Here is a 24,254-nt window from a genome sequence, read left to right as displayed (position 1 = left end):
TTCTCAGTGCAAAGACCCTTTGTTAGTCTTTTTCTTACGGGATGTTCACAGTCAAGCTGACGTCCGCGTGGCCAGCTGGCTTTAAGGGCAGAGGGTCTTCGGCCCCCTCACCTGCCTTCCTTTCCCACCCCCGATGTCTCCATCCCCTGCAGCCAGTGAGTCCTGGCAGGTGGTGCTGGTCTTCTGTGCGGACAGGCGTGGTAGCATTTGCATGTCCTTCAGGACAAAAAGGTCATCGCTTCAACCCTGGGGGCAAAATGCTGCACATAAAAAGTACCCTCTAGGGAGTTTCTCTCTTATGCACCCAGTCTTCACTCAGCTCCAGCAAAACCATGTAACACGTTAGTTTTCACACATTTATTACATTTCTGAAAGTGGAGTGAACACATGGGCTTGTTTCTACCACCAGCTTAGGCCCCATTAGAAAGATAGTAAAAGGAGGAAAGATTTACATACTTGTAACAGCAAAAGGAAGGGCAGATGAGGGGTTTTACCTGCTTTCGGAATACAGAGCAGACCGAGAACCAAGTGGAATAGAAGAGATTGTGGTTTAAACAGCACTTCTGGACTCTGACCTGCGTGTGAATCCTCTGAGCTCTGTCCTGCACCTGCTCTCAGGTGGGGCTGAGAGCCTGCATTTCTGACAAGGTTCACAGGTGACACAGGCGCTGCTGATCTGAGGACCACGGGTTGAGGATCAAGGGCCTTGAAGAACATGGGGAGAGCCTGTCTACCCAGCAAGCCGGGAGAATCTCTGCGGTAGAGTTGACACGTGTCTCAGACACTGACGGGCCTGGGGGTTAACTAAGGGTCCATATATGCAACGCCTGGACGTGCCTGCTTGTACCCTGTAAAATCAGAACACTTTTCTCTACAGGACCTGAACAAGCGCCCTGGGTAGAACCAGCATAGCTGAGGTAGTCTGGGTTCCCTAAACCTTATATCTGGTCTTTGGGGACCCTCAGTATAATAGCTGACTCCCCTCGAAGCAAAGCTCACCAGTCAGTAGGCCCAGCTTCATATACAGACCTAACTTTTGGCTTTCCCCTTTCTTCATTTCTACTTAGTATCCACAGAGACTCAGGAAGGCACCACCTTCGCAAAATGAGACTTGAATCTACAAAAGAAGCAACAATCAGAGGACAAGAGAGAGTGTTTGGATATTAAAAATATAATTGCTAAAATAATTTTTTCAATAAAAGGTGGGTAGAGAAAACTAAAACTATTCCAGGGTATAATGCAAAAAGATGAAGAAACAAAGTATGGGAAGACAAACAAAAGGCCTAAGGGATCATTCTGGGAGGTCCAACTTCCAACTAAAAGTCAACAGAGAAAAATTCCCGCAACTTTAAGAGAGGCTTTGGGTTGAGAGGCCCATGGAAGGATGATCAGGAAGAAGGACTGCCACACACACTCATGGTTGTCAAGTTCCAGAAGACCAAGAATAAAGAGAAGATCTAAGACGCTTCTAGAGAAATAAATACAGGACACCCACAACCTAACGAGAATCAGACTCACATTGGATGTCACTTCAGCAACAGTGGGCACTGAAGCAGAGGTGAGCAAGACCTTCAAAACTCTGACGACAATTCTTCCTAATCAAGGTTTTCTTACCCAGACACGGTGTCAATCATTAGTAAGACGAAGGTCCATTCTGAGACATCCCTCTCCTGCAACTCCCGCGAGATGAGAGCGAGCCCCGGAGAGAAACTGTGATTCAGTAAGCGGTAGACCCAGCACAGGCGTCCAGTGGAGAGAGGCCTGGCCTTAGCCGTGACCAGTACAGACGAGAACAGACTCAGTCGGTTGTAAGAAGAGTCCTTCAAACAACAGATAAAAGGAGTAAGACGACGGAGGATATAGGGTTATCACTTTCTAAATAAAACCTGTTGGAAAAACAGAAAGCTGAGATAGCTGTGGTCCAAATATGTACCAGACTAAAAGAGAGTTCACTTTTTAAAACTTTTCATCTGAGACAATTTTAAACATATAACATTAGGCAGTATGACATAAGTACCCCTCAGCCAGCCGCCACCGTTTATCAAGTTGGGCTCCATCTTGTTTAATCTATACTCTGACCCACTGCTCTCAGCCTGTCTTATTCTTAAGCAGACCCCAGGCATGATACTCCCTTTGGCTTTAATGCTAGCAGGGTTCTTGTCTTGAGAGGCTCAGGCCTCGTGTGCCGCCCTGGAGACTTAGCAGAGGAAGTGTACTCAGGGCACATCCCTGGCTCTGCACAGAGCACCGCTGTCCGCACGGCTGTTATGATGCAAGCTGGATGTTTGGCTGCCAGTGTTTAGGGTGACGCTGTGACAAACCACGGGTGACTCATTTGTGAGGGTGGAACGGGCACAGATGTTCCTGCCTTGATGGTGAGAAATCGCAGGTGCGAGTGGACAGAAGGAGAGCGTGGCGTCTCTTGTTAGATGTGCTGAAAGCAGTGCTCACCTGCACTGGAGGTTTTGGTCCCCGTCTCTCCTACCAGGGACCTTGGTGTTTGGTACTCATCTGGAAAAAAGAAAAAAAGCTTAGTTATTTGTATCATTACGTTGGTTTCACTAAAATGTTTTTAATTTTGCTACAGATCCCTGACTCACTTGCAGCTCTTTTCATTATACTGGAGGCTGTCAGTCATTTGGCCCCTTTATTCACCTGGTCGGTGTGATGTGGGGTCCTGTGTAGATCTCTAAAGGCATCTCAGGAAGGGCACCCCTACAGGCAAGGCTAGGGGTCATCTGCTTCCTCCTGGGCTCAAGGGACTGTATCCAGGTGCGCAGATGGCCCCGAATATGTTCAGGTTTGGGTTTTTAGTCATTTGTAAACTTTAGTGGTATTAATGGTAACCAATTTCTTGTGGGTCGTCTAAGAACTAATTGCGTCCCACTGGAGGTACGTAACTCCTTGGTCGAAAGTGGTCCTTCTGAGGGGTACCTCATTATTACACAGCTGTGCCAAAGGCTGGGCCAAGGAGGTGAATTAATACTTTATCTTCTTTTAAGATATACATTCAAGTGGTACATGGAGGATCCTGGGCTACTACCATGAGGTCCACATAACTAAAAATTGATGTGTCATTACTAATTAGAACATGAGAATATCTTCCACTCCTGAAATACTGCTATTTGTAGATGGAGCGGAAAATGGCCAGGGGCCCACATCATCCTCCTTTATATATAAAGACAGTGGGGGGACAGGACCATAGATATTACAAATGTCAGAAATGCAAGTTCAGGCAGAACAATGTCAGTTCACATAAAGTGTATGTTCTCATCAGTCACCCAGATTCTTTATGGAAGGTTCGTTTACTCAAGTGTTTTACTTATATTAGATCATTTGTTCCTCACTCTGACTCTGAAAACAGTCAGGGAACGTGGTATTAGCCCTAATTATAAATAATGAAACTAAGATTCCAAGAGGTTAAGTGGCCAGCCTAGGGCTACATGGTTAGTAAATGGCAGAACTGAAACCAAATCCTCACCTTTTCCCTTCTCACTGCCTTTTGTGTACATTCTATAGACACTTTCTTTGTAGTTACCATGTGGATTACACTTAACATCCTAAAGTTACAATAATCTGATTGAATGTATACCAACTTAACTTCACTACAGCTCTTGCTGTTATTGATGTCAGGGATTACATCTTTATACTTTGTGTGCCCAGTACCATAGATTACTAAGTAGTTTTTCATACATTTGCCTTTTAAATAATGTAGAAAATGAAAGGCAGAGTTACCAAGCAAAATTACGATAACACTAGCTTTATAACGTCTCTGTGGCCACCTTTACTGGGGATCTTCATGTCTTCATATGGCTTTGAGTTACTGTCTAGCCTCCTTTAGCTTTCTTAGCTTTTATCTGGGGAGTCTTAATTTCTTCTTCATTTTTTGAAGGACAGTTTTGCTGGATATAGAATTCTCATTTGACAGTGTTTTTCTTTCAGCACTTTGAATATATCAACCAGTGGCTCTTCTGGCCTCTAAGATTTCTGTTGAGAAATTGGCTGACATCTTTTTTGAGGACCCCTTGTGTCTGATGAGATTCTTCTCTCTGGCTGCTTTCAAGACTCTCTCTCTCTCTTTTTAATGATTTGAAAGCTGACAGATTTTAGTAATTTGCAATTGTATTGCTATTTTCATCTGTTCAATTTTTTAAATTGAAGTATAGTTAATTTACAATGTTGTGTTAGTTTCAAGTATACAGCAAAGTGATATGTGTATATATATATATATATACACACACACATATATGTATGTGTGTGTGCATATATATGTAAATATAAAATCACACACACATATATACACTCTTTTTCAGATTCTTTTCCATTACAGGTTATTACAAGACACTGATAATGGTTCCTTGTGCTGTACAGCAGGTACTGTTGTTTACCTGTTTTATTTATAGTAGTGTGTATATATTAATCCTAAACTCCTAATTTATCTCTCAGAGATTCTCTCTTTGTCTTAATTGTTTGACAGTTTGATTACATGGTCTTAGTGTAGATCTCTTTGAGTTTTTCCCACTTGTTTGTCTAGCTGCTTTGATTTGTAGAGTCCTGTCTTTGATCAGATTTGGACGTTGTCAGCCATCAGTTCTTCAGGCACTCTCTCTGCCCTTTCCTCTCTCTGCTCCTCCTGGGACCCCCACAGTGTGTATGTTGATCTGCTTAATGGTGTCCCACTTGTCCCTTAGGCCCTGTTCACTTTTCTTCATTTTGTTCCTTTCTGTTCCTTAGACTCAATAATTTCACATTTCTTATCTTCAAGTTTGCTGATTCTTCTGCTTGCCCAAATCTGCTTTTGAACCCTTCTATTGTATTTTTCATTTTATTTACTTCTCAGCTCCAGAATTTCTTTGTAGTTCCTTCTTATAATTTCTGTCTCTTTATCGATCCTCTGTCATTTTCCTGACTTTGCTGTGTAGCCCTTTGAGCATGTTTTTTGTACAGTTGTTCAGTAAGTCCAAAGTCTAAGCCTCCTCAGGTATGTTTTCCCTTGATTTATTTCATTCCTTTGAGCAGGTCATACTTTCCTATTTCTTTTTTGTGGTCGAAAACTTGACATTCGAATTAGATAAAAGTTAACTCTGGAAATCAGATTCTCCTGCTTCCCAGGGTTTGCTTTTGTTTTGTTTTGTTTTGTTTTTATTGTTGTCGGGTGCATCTGTGCCAGGGATCATCCTAAGGTGAAAAAGATTAAGGTCTTCTCAGGTCTTTCCTGAGGTGGTGTCTTAGCCTGAGCAAGCACAGTGGCTTTCTCAATTCCTGAACATGTGGTTGTCTCTGAATATCAGAAAATACAGAGGCAGTTCCTTTGGATCCCCTGGAAGCCATTTCAGCCAGTGGGGGTTGAAGCAATGGAACAAATCCTTATCTTTTAATAAAACTGATTTACAGATTGTTAAAGTCAGAGATTCTGCCTTAGGACTCTTTTCCAAACATATGATATAGTGCCTTGAAGTTAATGTGTATTCAGTAGATATTTGTTAAATTATAAGAAATAATCACCGTACGAATTCTTCATTTTATACATGCAATTGACCCTTGAACAACACGGCCACTTATTATAAGGATTTCTTAGTAAATACTACAGTGCTACCCCATCCAAGGGTGATTGAATCCGCAGATGAGGAACCGCCTGTACAAAGTACCTGTGGGTACAGAGGGCCAACTGTAAAGTTATACGTGCATTTCTGACTGCACAGCGCCCCTAACTCCAGCACTGTTCAATGTGAAATAATTTCAGATAGCAGTTTGAAGCTTATAAGGGGGCTTAGGTCTTTCTTGATAAGATTTCAGAATTGAAAAGTAACCAGGTATGTTTAATTAAAGTCAGGCTATTTTAACTTGCCTCATTAATTTGGATTCATAACTATACCTTTATAATACCTGTAGAAAGGATTTGCTTAGCATATTAACAGTTTAAGCAAAGTGAAAATGATGCTACCTACACCAAACTTTTAAGCATTTAACATAATTTTAGGAGCCTCTACTTGTACAAAAACAATTTGCTGATTCAAATGTTGTATCTATATATACATTAGACCCCTTAGGCTTTCTACTGAGGAATACTCCACGGTCCTCTGACTACAGATATTTGAACTAGTTCTTCAAACTAGACTGGCTGTACTTATTCAAATAGCTTAATTAAGCCAACTTTTAATTTATTTGTCTGCTATTTTGCGAACCTTAAGTTTTATAATACATTTGGTCTAATACATTTTTTAAAGTTATGTTTTGTGACATGTTTAGGTTGCTGTGTCTGCTATAGATATATTCTCTCAAAGTCTGATATTTTGAAGGACACTCTGTATGTTAAACTTCATTGGGAATGTTCTCAGCTGTGGGTCTTGCAACCTCAGGCGCTGTGCCCCAGTGCAGCCTGAATGCGACTGACTCCTACAGGGGATTGATTTCTTTGCAAGCCCAGTACGTCCCCTACATACGAACCTTCCAGTTGCGAACTTTCAAAGATGTGAACGTGTGTGCCAGCCCCTGGACGCCAGCTGTTGTACTGTACTAGTGTACTTTTCAAGGTGCTGTACTGTAAGATTAAAAATGCTTTTTAAATTTTTTGTGTTTGTTTTTTATGTACATATTATTTGTGTGAAAAGTATTATAAGCCTATTATAGTACGGTACCATATAGCCAATTGTGTTAGTTGGGCACCTAGGCTAACTTTGTCGGACTTACGAACAAATTGGACTTACGAACGTGCTCTTGGACTGGAACTTGTTCATATGTAGGGGACTTACTGTAAAGGATTTAGATGTTTAAAACAAGTTTAAAAAAACCCTGTGTGGTTCCCCTCCCTCCTTCCTCCTCCACCTCTGTAACTTCTGGCCCAAGAAAAAGTGACTTCAGAAAGACAAAGTATTTAGTAAACACCTAGGATATGTAAGGCACTGTGCTAGGTGCTGGAGGTGATTTAATGCAGTAATGACTGCCCCCTCCTTCTGAAATCTCGTTTAGGAGGTGAGAAGGCAGCAAATGCACAGCCCCAGAGTCCAAGGCAGAAGGTGGAGAAGAACAAAAGCACTACATCAGCGTGAGCATGTTCGCATAATAGCTGCAAAGACGGAGCATTCCAATGTACCAGGCGCGTGACATACATTATTCCACTTAATCCTCACATCCTGGCTGTTGAACTCATCCCCACTTGAGAACGAGGCTGTCAGGTGGCGCGTTCAGGTACTGAACACGGGTACCTGGGAGCCCGCGCTGGGCTGGGCCTGACAGGAGCAGGGGTGACTCGGGAAGATGCCGTGGGCGCCGCACAGGCGGGTACCTGGGTCGTCTCAGCCGCGGGCGCAGCCCCGGGGCCTCCTGCATGTTGCTGCCTTTGAGTGGAAGAGGACGGGGCCGCAGCCCCCGGGCTCGAGCGACAGGCCGTCTTGGATGGGCAGCTAATTGACGCCGTTGGAAGGAGGGGGTCCCAGAGGCGCGGGGTTCGGTAGCATCGTCAGCGCGTGAGGCACGTAGGGGAAGCAGCTTTCCAGGAGACGACAGGTGGCCAGGTGGGCGTGCGTTTGAGGCGCTGGTGATGCTGCTGGGCATGGCTGCGCTGGCGTGGAAGCGGCGCTTGGGTCTGCCTCACCGTGGAGTCGCCGTATCGTACGTCCTGACCTGATCGCGGAGGCTAACGCACCCCCGATGGCCATGCACGCACCTGAGGTAGAGAGCCCTACGCTAAAACAGGGCTGTCTGAAGCCGTACCTGTGATGAGTTTACTGAAGAGCAGTATGGAAAAGGAAAGGAAGGAAGAGCCGGTCATAACTTCAGGAGATGCCAAATCCGGGGGCGAGGGGGGAGGGGAATCCCCAGGGGTGGAGCAGACGGGAGGCGAGGCCGTGCGATGACTTAGGGACCCTGAAGACCAGGCGGCGTCAGCTATGCTTAAGACGATACAGTTAGGAAGGCTTATCCAGAAACCTCAAGGTTTGATGGATCGACAGACAGCTATTGTATACAGTTTAATATTATGATTCCCGTTTAAAAAAAAGAACTGTGAAACGGGGGTTGATTTTAAACTGAAGTGTGGGTGGTGAGAAAATAGAGATAGTATAGAATTTTATTAACCACGTCAAAATGTATAATGGGTGTTTTCCCCAGTAATTTCTGACCCAAGAAAAATAATAAAACATCTAGTGGGTACCTGTCATTCTACGTAGAGTTCTAGAGGGCATTTAAATATAAAAATCAGGTAATTTTATATATATATTACAAATAAGTAAATTTTATATATAAGTGAGTTTTGCCAAATATTTTACATACTTCTGGTATGCCATGCAAATCTTTTTAATGAGCTCTAAATTTAAAGTCACTGAAATTGAGAGGATGTTTAGAAAAAAGGAAATCCTGTGGTGTAAGTGACCCAAATACACAGTATTTTCATGTTGGTTGAGGTATTTTTTATAACATTTTGTGTTTGAGGGAAAAGCTGTTTATGTCTTCTTTCAGACGTCGCTTTATCAGGAAAGTATTTAACTGTAGTAAAACACATACACCCAAAAATACTTGTTACATTATAGCTCTTTTTAAAATCACATTTCATTGTATTATTTTTTTAATTAATAATATTTAAGTAGTTAAAATATTAAAGAGGTATTTTGCTGAAGCAAAAATAGATCATTGTAATCTAACTTACCCATTATAAGAAAAAACAAATCTCTGAGGGTGTAAATAAATCTCAGACATGCTTCTGCTTTTGGCTTATTTCTGCCTTCATCACAAAGTCTTAAACATAACCAAGAATTCTCTTTCTCTTTTTTTCCTGTCTCCCATGTATGTGAACATTAACTATTAAGCCTAAAAGCATATTGATATTTTTCTTGAATTATCTCATGACTGCCTGTTTTGTCTCTATGATTCATTTCTGCTCTTTGAATTTGTCAAATTATTACTGGCGTGGAGTTCTGATGTGAATGTTTCCCCCTCTTTTTTGTCTTAAGGAACTCACTTCCTATGAAAATAATCAGAGCACTGTCAAGCCTACCAGTAATCTGTGACCTAGAACTCACCCCAATACTTCTCAGAATGATGAGTTTCTTAATATGTTTGGGCTTTGCCAAACCATCACATATTTTAAAATATAGTTCTGGTTTTGAATTTCCAAATGCATTCACTTTGAATAATTTCATAACACTAATACTTTTAAATGGGAAAATGTGAATTGGGTCGGAAGGCTTACTTTTTGCAAGCGTCCTTCAGCTCAGGTAACCTGTCACGGGGTTTCATAACGCATAAGGCAGCAAACAAGAAGTCACTTGTCAGAGCCGTCTGTTTCCTGGTAGTTTACACACCAGAAACTGAAATCTGAGAACAGCCCTTGAAGGAAAACAAAGAGCTTTACAGTATTTTTTTTTTCTTTTCAGGAAAACACACAGAAGCTAATTTTAGCTTCTTGATCAGATTGACCCAGCCTTTAACCCTGGCAGACGTTACCCCACACACTTCCAATGGACAATAGTTTGCATACCAGCCTCGCGCTGGAAACAGATGTGTGCAGGGAGCGGCCCCTCCCTCCGGACTGAGCCCGCGCTGTCCTGGGCGCTGAAACAGACAAGGTCCTTCCTAATTGGGGTAAAAACTGGGGCTTCCTTCACATTTCAGACTACAAGCTTTCCTGACTTCTTAAAAATTTATTATGTCACAGTTCTGTTTTGACCCGAGTTTCAAAATATCATTCACTAGAGAAACATCTCTTGGCTTCAGCATGAGTTCTATCCTGGGGAAAAAAAAAAAAAAGAAGAAATTGTTAGCAGCTGCGCTACTCATGAGTGATGGTTACACAGTTTATATATTAAAACGTTTGGAATGCGAACAATTACCTCTTTTACTTTCCCACCAAGTCTCCTATAGTTTATATAAATTGCAGTTTTATTACCAAAGAAACGGCAGTCTCCCCACCCCCCGCCCCCCGTTCGCCCCCGCCCGTCCTGCCCTTGCCAGGCACGCTCCGGGAAGGGCCCGCCCCCGGCCACTGGCCCGTCCCCCGGCAGCGGCTCCTGGCAGCCCCGCTAAGAAGGAGCCCCGAGGGCTGCCAGCTCAGCAGGATTTAACGTGGCCTTCTCCACACCTCCAGGGAGACCCACTAACTGCTGAAACGCTAGAGAGTTTTCCCATGTTTGCTGGGAGACAAGGAACAATTTCTGTTTCCTTGAGCGATGAAAGAGCATGTTTCCTGTCTCGTTTGCTGTAGTAATTGCCTCTCTCTAGACTCCCCCTCACTCTGGGATGCTGTAATTGGGTGTAATATGTGTGTCCATGTGCAGAGCCCACGTACAGAAGACACAGGAGGACCATTCCGCCAGGACTTTCCATGACTGTTTTGGTAAATTCCTATTTGGAACCTATGGCTCTGGGACTTCACTGAAATCACAAAGCAACTTAATGACCGTGGGGTCTGAGCTAGGATCCCAGGGCCAGGTCCCCAGCTGAGGCCCTCACCCACGTGTGCCGAGCAACTTAGTGACCAGCCAGAGTGTTCTTCAGGCTTACAGGCATGAAATCCTCCTTGATACTTTGAATCTGTAAAAGATGAATTTAGGGGAATGCGTGATAGTTTTTGAAAGCTGAGACTTTATGTTACAGAGCATCGTGTAAATTACAGTGCTTATCAGAATTTTAGAAACTAAATGAACATATTCTTCAGTGTATACGTGTTTTCTGCTTCTTTAAAACATTCTTCTCTCTTAAAAATAATTACGAGCACCTCTTATCCCTCTAGGTGAATGGTTTACATTAAAATTTAAATATGCAGAATTCTAGGAGATTATAATACATCTGAATAGAATTATGTACAGTCAATAGATGTTGGACTGTTACGATAATAATTGCATATTAAATATATTTAATGCAAAAAAAATTCTAAACTTTATAGGGCACATAAGCAATTATTGGTCAGATATCTATACCAAAATATTATCTCTTATATTAGCAAGTTAATAACCAATAGCTACATTTGAACTTTGTGAAGGGAGTTTAAACTATTTTCCTGGAATTTTTGTTTGACTGCCAAAGGGGGAAAATTTTCATTGGATTTTGATTGTGAAATCGAATACTTTTTATGTGTACGTTTTTATTACCAAGGGATTCTTTATCCACCTTTTATTTTTTCATAATAAAGTTCATCTTTCAGTAATGCATGAATAGCAAATATCACCCTGAATTCTTCCTCCCCACTTAAAATTTATGCTAAATATGTTTTCAAGCATGTGACTCTCATTTCATTACTGCTGAGTCAAGATAGATAGCTTATAAACGATAACAACAGATTAGGAAATACACAGTTTCGTTAAATAATGGTTATATCGTCAGAGGGCTTTTATATTAGTATCAGACGGAAGTTTTTGTCTGATGTACGTAGTTATTGTTGTGCAGGTCGCCAAAGGAAACACTCTAAATTGCAGGAGTAGTTTCTGCTTAGCATGAAGGTTGCCTGCATGCACCGTATTACTTTATTGTATGTTCTCATGATCACAAGGGAGCAGTGAGGTGAGCATGACCCCCGCAGCTTCTGCCTGTCATCTTCTTGTCTTGGTGGAGAAACCTGACCCCACATGCAGACTTTTAAACGGCTAGAAAGAAGTATCCTTCAAGGAACAGACCTCTTCCATGAAGCTTTCCTGATGTGACAAGTTACAGCCAGTAGTTTCCACAAGAAATGCTGAAGCCCATTGAGTTTAGCTCTCTCTTGAGTTTACTAGCATAAGCACCTGCTACGGACGAGGTAGGACACCTGGGCCTTTCCTGTGTTAACTTTTTATGTCTCTCAGTAGCCCTGTAGGTAAGTGGTGCTCTCCTTAGTCTGAGGCAAAGGAAGGTGAAATGGCTTAGCCAGGATCACAAGGGGGGCAAATAGTAGATCTGGGATTTAAACCCAGGCTCCCCACCGAAATCCAAAATGCAGAGTGCACTGATTTTTATAATCTAGTGTTTATGTATATGTGTGTGCTACATACATGATGTGAATGTGTGTGTATATATACGTGTACGGGCATATGTGTGTATATACACCTGTGTATTACATGTATATATACACAATACGTGTGTACGTATATGTGTGTGTATATATGCATGTGTATACATTTGTATATATGCATGTGTATATGTGTGTGCATGTGTGTATGTGCGTGTGTATATATATATACGTGTGTATATGTGTGTGTATAGAGTGTGGGTATGCATGTGTTTATATATGGGGGTATATATGTGTGTATATGTGTGTGTGTATCTGTGCGTCTATGGGTGTGTGTGTGTATATATGTATGTGTATATGTGTATACATTTGTATATATGTGTGTGTATATGCGTGTGCATGTGTGTATATGTGTGTCCATGTATGTGTATATGTGTGTGTATAGAGTTTGTGCATGTGTTTATATATGTGGGTATATATGTGTGTGTATATGCGTGTATATCTATGTATGTATGCATGTGTATGTGTGTATAGAGTGTGTGTATGCATGTGTTTATATATGTGGGTATATCTATGTGTGTATATGTGTGTGTGTATCTGTGTGTGTCTATGGGTATATGTGTGTGTATATATATGTGTGTATATGTGTGTGTGTGTATAGAGTGTGTGCGTGTGTTTATATATGTAGGTATATATGTGTGTGTGTATCTATGTGTGTCTATTGGTATATGTGTGTGCATGTGTGTATGTGTGTGTATAGAGTGTGTGTATGCATGTGTTTGTATATGTGGGTATATATATGTGTGTATGTGTGTGTATATGTGTGTCTATTGGTATGTGTGTGTATATATGTATGTGTATATGTGTGTGCATGTGTGTATGTGCGTGTGCACATGTGCGTATAGTGTGTGCATGTTATATATGTGGGTATATCTATGTGTGTATATGTGTGTATAGAGTGTGTGTATGCATGTGTTTATATATGTGGGTATATCTGTGTGTGTATGTGTGTGTGTATCTATGTGTGTCTGGGTATATGTGTGTGTGTATATATGTATGTGTATATGTGTGTGCATGTGTGTATCTGTGTGTGTCTATGGGTATATGTGTGTGTGTATATATGTATGTGTATATGTGTGTGCATGTGTGTATCTGTGTGTCTATGGGTATGTGTGTGTGTATATGTATGTGTATACGTGTGTGCATGTATGTGTGTATCTGTGTGTGTCTATGGGTATATGTGTGTGTATATATGTATGTGTATATGTGTGTGCATGTGTGTGTATCTATGTGTGTCTATGGGTATATGTGTGTGTGTGTATGTGTGCTTGTACTAGTTCCCCCACCACCACCGCCCAGGTGGCATTTCTTCTCTCACTTGGGAGAAAACTTTCACTTAGAGAAACCCTAACTTTGAGTCATTTCAAAGTTGTCATTACAATAATCTGTCCTTGATATTCTAGTTTTTAAAATTCATTAGCTCTGCTTTCTCTTGGCTAATACATTTTCATATACTCAGTTAAGTTTCCCAGCAATGTAACAGATCCAGAAGATTTTGGGTAATATTGTTATCCATTGTCATATTTATACCATGAATTTGCATTAATGTGCATTCAGATGGGGATTTTACGTTTCCCCATCTTGTGTAGTTTTCTGTTGGGCTGGTGACTAGGAGGCATATTTTAAGACCAACTATATATTTCAGGAAACTTAATAAAGTGATTTCACTTTTTCCCCTTTTTCTTAGCTCTTTACAGCATTATAATTTTTCTTTCTTTTGCATTCTCCTTAAAAAAAAAAAAAAAAGGAAGAAACTCATGACTTCATTTTATTATAACCTCCTTTAGGATCCACCAGGCCTTTCCCCTCCCCCTTCTCTTCGCCCAGCGAATGGCCTGCGGGCTGTGAGCTCCCCAGAAAGCCGAGCGGTGCTCCCCAGGCAGCCTCACGGGGAGCTGTTTGCCCTCACAAGGACAGAAGCAGTTAATGTGCTTGGTTCTGCTACAAAGTAAATGGCCTGCTGAGAACTTGTTTGTATTTGTATATGTTTTTATGGTTGATGTTTTCAGTGGCCCATGTTATAAAGTAAGCCATAACTACTTCTGTAAACACGTTACAGTAGTAAAGCAAAACTGTATATTCCTAGATATTTATATCACTTCACTCAAAGCCTTGGAGTGAAACTTGAAAAATAAAAAAAAAGATTTCTTCCCAAACATTTCAGTTAGAAACTCCATTTCAGATCCTTGGCAGTCTCATGTATAGGCTTTCTCGCATGATTGTTGAATAACATGTTATTATACGTGGGGAAGAATAGTTCTTTTGTTGGCTGCATTACATTTTGTGGTGAAATTGGAGAAAACAAATCATTAAGGAAGTCTATTTTGGTTCAAGACATTACACACTTATGACGAGTCTGGTTTTTAACCTTGCCAAGTTGAAAGAAAATGCAGACCCATTGGTGCTGGGACGGGAAGGCATGTTGCAGATCGCAGGCCGTCAGCAGCATCGTGTGTGTGTGTGTGAGTGTGTGCAGGGCAGCGGTGGATGACATAGGTGTGTGTGGACACCAGCGTGTACATAGCCCTGCTGCTATTCTTAAGTGCGGCCATGGCTAATTCACCAGTGACTGGCTTTCTAGATCCTGCTCCAGAAGGAAGGAGAAGGATGTTTTCTTAATGACATGGTAACTCTGATAATCTTACCAGACCTGCTTTCCTCGGGCAGTTTCCCCGGTCTCCCGAAACCCTATTGCCACTCCTCCATTGAAACTCCCATGGAAGTGGCGTCCTGTGGTCAAAAGACAAAAAGAAAAGCTTCCGCAACTTAAAAAAAAAAAACGTGTCTGTGTGTATCTATTTGCTGCAGTTAGCATGAGCAGAGAAAACGGTATGAAAAGAAAAATGCCAAACTTTGTACTTGGTCAGTGGGTTGAATTCAACTTTGTTTGAAAGAGGTGGAGAAAGTCTTTATATACTTCTGTGTTCTTTGATTTGTTACAATGAGAATGTATTACTTTTCTATTAAAGTTATAAAAAAAATAGAAAACACAGCCAAATGTTTTGAATTACCAATAGCAGTCTGACATCTTTCCTCTCTGGATACCTGTATTTTTTGGGGGGGTCTTTTATTTTTTTAATTATTTAATTATTTATTTCTGGCTGTGTTGGGTCTTCGTTGCTGCGCACAGGCTTTCTCTAGTTGAGGCGAGCGGGGGCTACTCTTCATTGCGGTGCGCGGGCTTCTCATTGCGGTGGCTTCTCTTGTTGTGGAGCACGGGCTCTAGGCACGCGGGCTCAGAGTTGTGGCACGTGGGCTCAGTAGTTGTGGCTCATGGGCTTAGTTGCTCCACAGCATGCGGGATCTTCCCGGACCAGGGCTTGAACCCGTGTCCCCTGCATTGGCTGGCGGATTCTTAACCACTGCACCACCAGAGAAGTCCCGGATACCTGTATTGTAGAAGAGGGTTAATGCACCTGAATAAATCTAACAGTGGTACTTTGTGGAATCCCTGTAATATTGCCATCAGGAGTTCCTGAGCTTTGAAATGAGACAGAACTGGGATGCAGCCCTAGCCTGGTCCTTAGTTGATGTGATTTAGGACAGCTAAATAAGCTCTTTGGACCTCACTTTCCTCACCTAGAAGGACGTCATAAAAATACCATTTCTGTTAAGATGGTAGAGATGAGTGGAGATGATTAAAGCTGCTAACGTGTGGCAGAATTCCCGTAAATGCCTCCGAGAGCATAGCTGAGCACACAGTAGGTGCTCAGAGCTATGGGATGGGTTAGGGTCAGGGAGTAAGTGATTACTTTTCTGCCATTGCTGGCCCTGCCCGGCCACCTCACCGGTCATGACGGTCAGGGTCAGGGTCAGATGGAGGCCAGGCCTCCGCTCAGCTCAGCGCCCATACCCGTGGGACAGCGGGCCCTCTGCTCAGCGACTTCTCCTTTGCAGACAGCGGTGTTACTAGCAGACACCACATATCAGAGATGGGAAATGTATTGTGTCATGCACAGACTGCTTTTACCAGTTGAAGTGCTTCCTTTTTCTCTCTGCTTTGCAATATTCTACCAGTCTGGGTTTTCTCGTGAGCGAAATTTTCAAGAGTAAAAGCGAGAGAGGACATCAGAATAAGGGGCCGTCCAAAGAGCTGAATGATTAAATAGGAAGTTATCTGCACACTCATCCTGGCCTTTTACTGCTCCTGTTCTTTTTCATTAGAAAGAAAAAAGGAAAGGAAGAAAGAAAGAAAAAGAGAGAGAGAGAAAGAAGGAAAGGAGGAAAGAAAGAAAGAAGAAAAGAAAAAAAGGGGGAAGAAGGAAAGAAAAAGAAAGGGAGGAAGGAAGGAGGAAAGAAAGAAGAAAGAAAGAAAAGAAAGAAAGGGAGGAAAGAAAGAAAGAAAGGAATCCAAAGGCTCGTTCCTTACCTTGCATGAATGGGAGTGGGTTTATTTTTTTAAATCTCACTTGAGCAACTTACTGACTCTTTTTAATAAAGCTTGGTTCAAAGCATGTAAGTCATCACAAAGGAGAAAAACAAACAAAAATTCAGGCTGATTTTCTCCTAGTTTTCCAAGAAATGGATTATTCCATGGTGTTACTCACCAAGTGGAGTGAATGTCCCCTTTCGAGCCCATGGGCAGGGCTGCCACCTCTGTCCAGGTACCTTTTCATGTGTGATCAATAAGTCCAGACCACAGGAGCCTCTTTTGAGAATTTCACAGCAAAAACAAAGGCACTGAGATTTTCTACCGTAACTTTTTTTTCCAAAAATAGTTATCTAATGTTTACTTTGTGAAAATATCACTTTTTCTGTATACATTTTCACATGATCACTTGGTGGGTTAAACGTATTACTTATGGGGTGACTGACACTCTAAACTTGCCTCAAACCTGAGGTGAATTGTGGAAATTTTTAACTAGATGAATTGCTTTTTTACTGCAGGCAGTATATGCACTGGGGAAAAATGTCTTAAATGATCCTAAAGCATTTCAAGATAGAGCAAGTCCCAGCCTTTTATGCTGAAAGAGATGTAGTACGCACTTGGGGGGGTCTAACCCACAGCAGAATTCATTTCCTTTTACAGACGGGTATTTCGTAGCATGATCACGTATGTTTTGTCTTAGAATTTATGATGTTTTATTGCATGTGTCCTATTGTCCCCAAATGTGACTCGTTTTTTCACATTTGATTTAAAATAAACATCTTTCTTTTTCTTAGTACAAGTCAACTAAACACAGAACTGTTCATCCTATCATTTTTCATTGGAAACTGAAATATCCAGAAACTGAAATGTCAAGAAATTTTACAAAATCATAAAATAAATACCAGTTGTTTAATTGGTTCTGTATAATGAAATTTAGAATTATAATTCTAATTATAAAGCAGAACTGTTTCAATATGTGAGCTTTGAAATACACACACACACACACACACACGCACACGCACACACACACAGATTTTTTGGTAAAAACATTAAATACCTTCAAATTAAATCTGCTCATCTTCCACTTGAGAGTTCTTTAAAACTATAGACATTAAGTAGCTTTTATATTGTTGAGCCTTACACCATTTAAGTCTTCACAATAGCCCTGTGGCACATGGACAGACTTTGAGAGAGCAGCCTGGGTGGGCCCTGAATGTTCCAAAGGCAGCTGCACTTTTTTTTCCCAGGTACCCTTATCTTGGGTCTTAACGTTGAAAACATTGCAAGACTTGCCATAAAGTTCTGATAGTCTTTCTGGTCCCAAAAAGTACCCTTCTTTTAGAAGGAAGAAAAAGCCCTTCTAGCCACGGTCCTTCGGGAGTGGGCGCTTATCCTTTGTGAGAAGATTCCCGTCTCTGTGAGGAAGGCAATGAAACCTCCGGGCCTGGGGAGCTGGAAACCCTTGGTAGCCAAGGTAGATTTAGTCAGACTCTTACCCCAGAACTGATATTCTGATTGGGTTTACAATTCTGTGGTCAGTATTAGTTCTTATCAACAGGTGAGATCTGCTGACATGAAAATGGAAACACAAAAAGGGGGACAGGCTTCAGGTCGCCCCGGAGCCAGGGGCTGCACCAATGCACCATGTTTGTGATGCCAGATTTTCAAAATGTGCTCGCGAGAAGCAAGTATGATTTATAATCCAGTCCCTACCTTTCTTTATATGAAACCAAGTATTACTAATTGTATTAAACAATGAATGGAGTTTATTCTGTGACTTTCCCCCAATATTTCAGTTTCCAACTAGAGAACAATAGGATGGGACAATTCTGTGTTTAGTTGACTGTGCTAAGAAATATTTTTTACAAGTTTTTGCTTTAAATCATATTTGAAGAGCATAAGTTAGTGGAGACTTCTTTTCTAAAGGAAGGCCAGTGAATTGCTTTTTCTCTTACACTTGAAGCTCTTAAGGGTCTCGTGGGGATGTTGTAATCCTTGGAAAGATGCTCTTATTAAAAGCTCTGGAGCTTTCTCTGTTTTCTCAACCATCCATTATTAGCTATCTAGAACTAATTACTCCCAAGGCACCTCTTTAGGGATTTTATGATTCTCTCTGTCTCCTGGGACATCATGTAAAGTTTTCAGATGAAAAAGGAAGCCCATAAGAATTCCTTCTTTTTCGTAAATCAGATGAAAATAGGAATGACTTAGGAATAGTCGTTCCTAAAATAATTTCACTCCCCCTTCCTCTTTCCTCCCCCTCACCTCCCTCCCCCTCCCTCTCCCTCCCCCTCCCCCTCCCTCCCCCTCCCTCCCCCTCCTTTCCTTCCCCTCTGTGTCCTCCCCTCACTCCTCATCCTCCTTTCCCTCTCCCCCTTCCCTTCCCTTTCTTCTTCGCCTCCCTCACATCCTCCTCCTGGATTTCCTGGAAGATTCTACAGCTGCTCCACTGGGAACCTCTGGTTCTCTCTGCATCTCTACCAAAAGTCTGAAGTCGTCAGTAAGAGTCACCCGGTCCCCGTTTGCTGCCTTCAGCCTCCCTTTCATGAGCTCCTCACATGAGTGGCCGGGAGAGCCAGGCGTCCCGCAGCTCACCCTGCGCGGCCAGGCCTGTGACCCTGCCCTTCCCGTCACCTGGCCCAGGCTACACGGCCTCTCTCGGGCTGTGAGCTCCCTGCATCCTACTAGGTCCTCAGCTGAGATCTGACCTCTGTAAGCGTTGCTCCAGCCCAGCTTTCATCCCATTCAGCACAGCACCTCCCTCCACTGTGCTCCTGTGGCATTGTATACAGAGCTGTATTTTAGCATTTCCCATATCTTAACCCTAATTCTCTTCTCCTCCTTGACTGTGATTTCCATGTCGTTATTTTTATATAGCCAGCGCTGTACCAGGAGCGTAGTAGGTGCTCAGTAAACATTAGTTAGATGAATAAGATGAATGAACACCAGAGCTTCTAATTCTAAAATTATGGACTCAAAACATTTTAAAATTAGGTACTTAATTTCAGTGGATTTGTGTTAGGTATTGAAAGAGGATTATGTGAACATATAGTCCTTGCTTCAAAGGACCATCAAGCTTCTTTCCACGCCAGTCAGGCAGGGCTCCATACGGCGTTGTTCTGGATTCGCATCGTAACTTACAGGGAAGCTCTCACAATGTCCGGAGCCCTCGATGTCCTGCAAATGAAGGGGGAGGATGTCCTCAAATTCCTTGCAGCAGGAACCCACTTAGGTGGCACCAACCTTGACTTCCAAATGGAACAGCACGTCTACAAAAGGAAAAGTGATGGCATCTACATCATAAATCTGAAGAGAACCTGGGAGAAGCTTCTGTTGGCAGCTCGTGCCACTGTTGCCATTGAAAACCCAGCTGGTGTCAGTGTCGTATCCTCCAGGAATACTGGCCAGCGAGCTGGGCTGAAGTTTGCTGCTGTCACTGGAGCCACTTCTGTCGCTGGCCGCTTCACTCCTGGGACCTTCACTAACCAGACCCAGGCAGCCTTCCGGGAGCCAGGACTTCCGGTGGTTACCGGTCCCAGGGCTGACCACCTGCCTCTCCCAGAGGCCTCTTACACTAACCTGCCTACCGCTGCTCTGTGTGACACAGACTCCTCTGTGGTATGTGGACATTGCCATCCCACGCAACAACAAGGGAGCTCACTCAGGGGGTCTGCTGTGGTGGATGCTTGCCTGGGAAGTTCTGCGCGTGCGTGGCACCATCTCCCGTGAACACCCCTGGGAGGTCATGCCTGACCTTACTTCTACAGAGACCCTGAAGAGATTGAAAAGGACGAGCAGGCAGCAGCTGAGAAGGCTGTGGCCAAGGAGGGATTTCAGGGTGAATGGACCGCTCCAGCTCCTGAGTTCCCTGCTGCTCAGCTGGAGGTGGCGGACTGGTCCGAAGGCGTGCAGGTGCCCCCGTGCCTGTTCCGCAGTTCCCCACTGAAGACCCCACTGCTCAGGCCGCTGAGTGGGTAGAAACGACCACTGAATGGTCTTAAACTGTTCTTCTGCAACCTCTTAAAATGGAAATAGGTGGATGGAAAATAAACAGTTTCTAACAAAAAAAAAAAAAAAAAAGGACCATCCAACTCATTCAGAGAACGGTGGAGAGCAAAACGGGACTGCAGACCAGCAGTCGCTGTTATCACAGGTGGAGTTCTCCTGTCCACGGGCGACGGGCAGCACCGCAGCCTTCAGCAAGGCCCAGAGGTCATGCCTGTGGACGCTCCCACGCAAGAGGCCAGATACCTCCTTTGCCGCTAAGTCCCCCAAAGCATCATGGAGGTCTCTAGTTTAAAAAAACTTGCGTACGATCAAAATACTGGTAGTGATCATACATATAAAATTTTATATGTTGAAGATACAGTAAAATGTAATAGTCTACTAAAAATTAAAAGCAGCACGCATTTCTTTCATTTATACAAGATGTATTTAATCACCTACCAAGTGCAGAATACCAGTGGGGGTTGTGGGGGACATAAAGATGAATGAAACTTAGCTGATAGTAAACTTGCATCACTTGTTGGTCCACATGTCTGTTCAGAGCAGTTCAAACTTCATAGCTGCCTAGTGAATACCAGAAAAACCTCAGGACTCTGTTCTTGGTTGACTCCTATGAAACAGGACGTATTTCCACGGACAAGGTGCAAGTTTTTAAAGAATTATTTCATCCTTTCAGCCTCAGTGGGCCTGAGAATTGACCCAGCACAGCAGTCCCTCTAAGTCATAAGAGACTAAAAGAAGCTTTTAGACTCTGTCCTCGTAGCATGGGACAAACTAATCAACAAGATTCTAGTTCACATTGTCAGAACCGTCCTAAACCATTGCCAGTTGTCCTGAGAACAGCGAGGGGAAAGAGCCCCACGAAGAAAGGAGGGGCCGGCGAGCCCGGTACAAGGCAGCCCATCTCAGCGCCCGCCTGAGTCACCCTGCTGCGGCCGCCACCTCCGATTCCCAGGAAGAGCACTGGGTTCTCACGTGTTCAGTGCGTGTAAAAAGAAGACAACCAAGTCTGTTCTAGTTTTCATAATTAACTGCCACCAAGATAACTTTTTAGTTTCCAAGATTGTTCTGTTTAAAAACGCTTGACTTCGATCATCAGTGTCCTGATGCACTGAGCCACGGCGCTGAAGGAGAGTAACCTTCCCAAAGCCGATCTGACCTTGTCCTCACCCCCTTGAGCAGAGGAGACCCCTGCGATGGCGCCCCTTCCCTCCCCCTCATCTCCCTGTCTGTTCCCTGGACAGACCAGGCTCTCCAGGCCGCCTTTATTCACTCTGGTCCATCTGCCTGAAAACCGTCTCCATCCTGCCTCCCCGCTGTCCTCCCGCTGGTCGTGCCCAGCACAGCTGCTCCTGAGCTGGCCTTCCCACCCCGGCCGAGTTAGGTGAGGAGCCTTCAGTCTGCACCGTCCCAGGCCGGGGCCACCCCGCGTCCCAGCCTCCAGGACGGCAGGGCTGCGCCTGACTGATGTCCGTGCCCCGGCCCCTGGCCTCAGGGTGGGCAGGCAGCACCTGCTCAGTATCTGTTCTTTGAATAAATGGAAGAACTATTAATCAACTGAATCAGTTTGAAAATTGATATTAGTTAAAAAAAAATAACCATCTCAGGTTTATCTCTGTGGCACCTGTTAGATCTCAGTATCCCCCCTGAGACTGTGAACGTAAACTGTATTCCAAGGATAACTGAGTTTTGTTCTTTGAGGCCACGGTCCGACCATTTTCATAGCTCACCCCTAGCGGTCGCGTAAACGCTCCGGGAGTGGTTTGTGCGTCACTTTCCTTCCACTCCCTCCTCTCTTTTCGTAGTTAACCCTGATCTATCCCTAGATTGCAGAATTCTTTCACTAGCCCTCGTCTTTGTCACCGGCTCTTTAATTTACACACTGGGTTGGCTGGTTCCTGTTACTTGGCCAACAAATCTGTCCTGTGTCGTCTCCTCTGAGTAATTTATAACCTCCATAAAATGCCACGTAGAGGCACTTTTTTACATTTTCGAGTAATGGTGAGAAAGAATTGCCCTGGGAATCAAAAATCCAATGAGTCATAGATTATTTTGTTATTTATGACCAGAGAGTGGTCATTGACAATATTTGGCAATTTTACAGCTATGAACCTAGGCTATTGTGCTTTAGAATGTAATTTATTAAGCAAATAAAACTCTTACTGGTAATGGGTCCTGTTAAATCTGGGGGACCACATGGGCTCCAGGCCGGTACAGCTGTGGAAGTTTCATAGTAGCGGCATACATCTTGGATGTCTGGACACTAATATTTTACACTTACTTCATGGTTTTATTTATTCAGTTGCCTTTATATTCTTGATTGGATTCTGACCAACCATTTTGGTTTAAGAAGTCATCAGCTTTGAGTAGAGAAGGAGGAGCCTGGAGAAAATAAAATGGATTTATGTTGAAAAAGCACAAATCCTTCTTTCATTACATATGGCATTTAGTAAATTCAGGCTTTAAAGAAACACCAGATGTGTTCATGGAAAATAACTGATGTAAAATCATCTTTGAAAAAGAAAAAGACAGGGACCTTCAACTTAATTACATATACCCGAGGGAGAGACACAGAAGTGGACACAGAGGTCGGTCGGTCTGTATACGCATGCACACCACACACACAGACACAGACCCACACACACAGCATACGCTAGTGCAAGTGGTGTCAGAGCTTACAGAGATGGGCAAGTGAGACCCAGGTGTGTATGTGCAAGGGGCACTAATGCAAATAAGACTGGAAGGAGATGAAACCAGGTTGTGACCTTGAGGGCTGCCCTTGTGCTCAGCCACGCCCCCTCGAGGCTCTCACTGCACCGTCTCGCGCTCCGTTACAATTTCCCACTTACTTTTCTGCCTCCCTGGTTAAACTGGAAGCCTCTTGCCATTTCCTTTACCAACTGTGCGCCACTCCTGTGGGGACCAGGTAGCAGGGCTGCTTGGATGAGCCCAGGCTTCCTCCCTGCTGGCTGCTCTGACTCTACTGCCCTGGACAAATGATGGTGCTCAGTCTGAAAATTCTCGGGCTCCTGGCTTTCCTGCGTTAATTTGTCGGAGTCCTTTATATTGTGTAGAATCAAGTCCTCTGTCAGCCGTGTGCAATGGGAGTATTTTCGCCTGGTCTCTGGTTGCCTTTTCGCTTTCTTCGTGGTTTCCTCTGACGTGCAGTCTTTGATCGTCGTCAAGTTTGGTTTATCATTTTCCCTTCAAGGTTAGTGTTATTGTGTCTTTCTCCAGAATCTGCTTGTCTCCGTGGTCATGTTTCTTCAGGGAGCTTTGTAGTGTTAGCTTTCATCTCACGATCTGTGATCCACCTACAACTACTTTTGTACATGGTGTGAGGTAGGGGTGGAGATTCATTCTTTTCTGTACGATATCCAGTTGTTCTAGAGCTTTATTGAAAACACCTTCCTTTTCCCCCATTGAATTGTTTTGGTATCTTTGTTAAAAATTAGAACAATATTTCAGTTTTTGAAATTCATTCTTTCATCCATAATTCTTCCAGTGAATTTTAACTGGGTTCACATTATGGTCATTGCCAAACAGCATGAAACACACACATGTTCCTGCTCTTGTGGGGTTTACAGTCCATGGTTCTACCCTTCGGTTTAGATTGAAGCAAGGAAGGGATTTTATAAGAGAGTAAAAATCTGTCATTGTAAGTACAAGATCGCTGTCAATGAATCTCACTTTCTCTAATCTGTTCTTTGAATTATAAAAATAAATATTATAACTAAAAAAAAAAAAAAACACACACAACTAAAATACTGAACATGCTTTTCCAAAGCACACAGACTACCTCTGCCCCCAGCCCCCAATATTGAGATTCTCGGGTCTAAATGAAGACCATGTATGCAGATGACATTTGTCATTAGGACTGGGCATGTCAGCACTTGGTGAGGC

At 43.1% G+C, this 24,254-nt stretch overlaps 1 protein-coding gene and 1 pseudogene across 5 annotated transcripts in view; both read left to right on the top strand.

Annotated features, from left to right (window-relative positions):
- Positions 1 to 24,254, top strand: part of GMDS (GDP-mannose 4,6-dehydratase) — a 484,495-nt gene that overhangs the window by 316,865 nt on the left and 143,376 nt on the right. The window lies entirely within an intron of this gene.
- Positions 18,822 to 20,610, top strand: LOC309638187 (small ribosomal subunit protein uS2 pseudogene; annotated as a pseudogene). Its single transcript has one exon. The product of its transcript is annotated as a small ribosomal subunit protein uS2 pseudogene (transcript).

The sequence above is a fragment of the Balaenoptera physalus genome, assembly GCF_965194825.1.
Source record: "Balaenoptera physalus genome assembly, chromosome: 11".
In the NCBI taxonomy this organism is placed as follows: Eukaryota; Metazoa; Chordata; class Mammalia; order Artiodactyla; family Balaenopteridae; genus Balaenoptera; species Balaenoptera physalus.
Note: the sequence above shows the minus strand (reverse complement) of the source record. Positions and strands in the feature narration are given on the sequence as shown.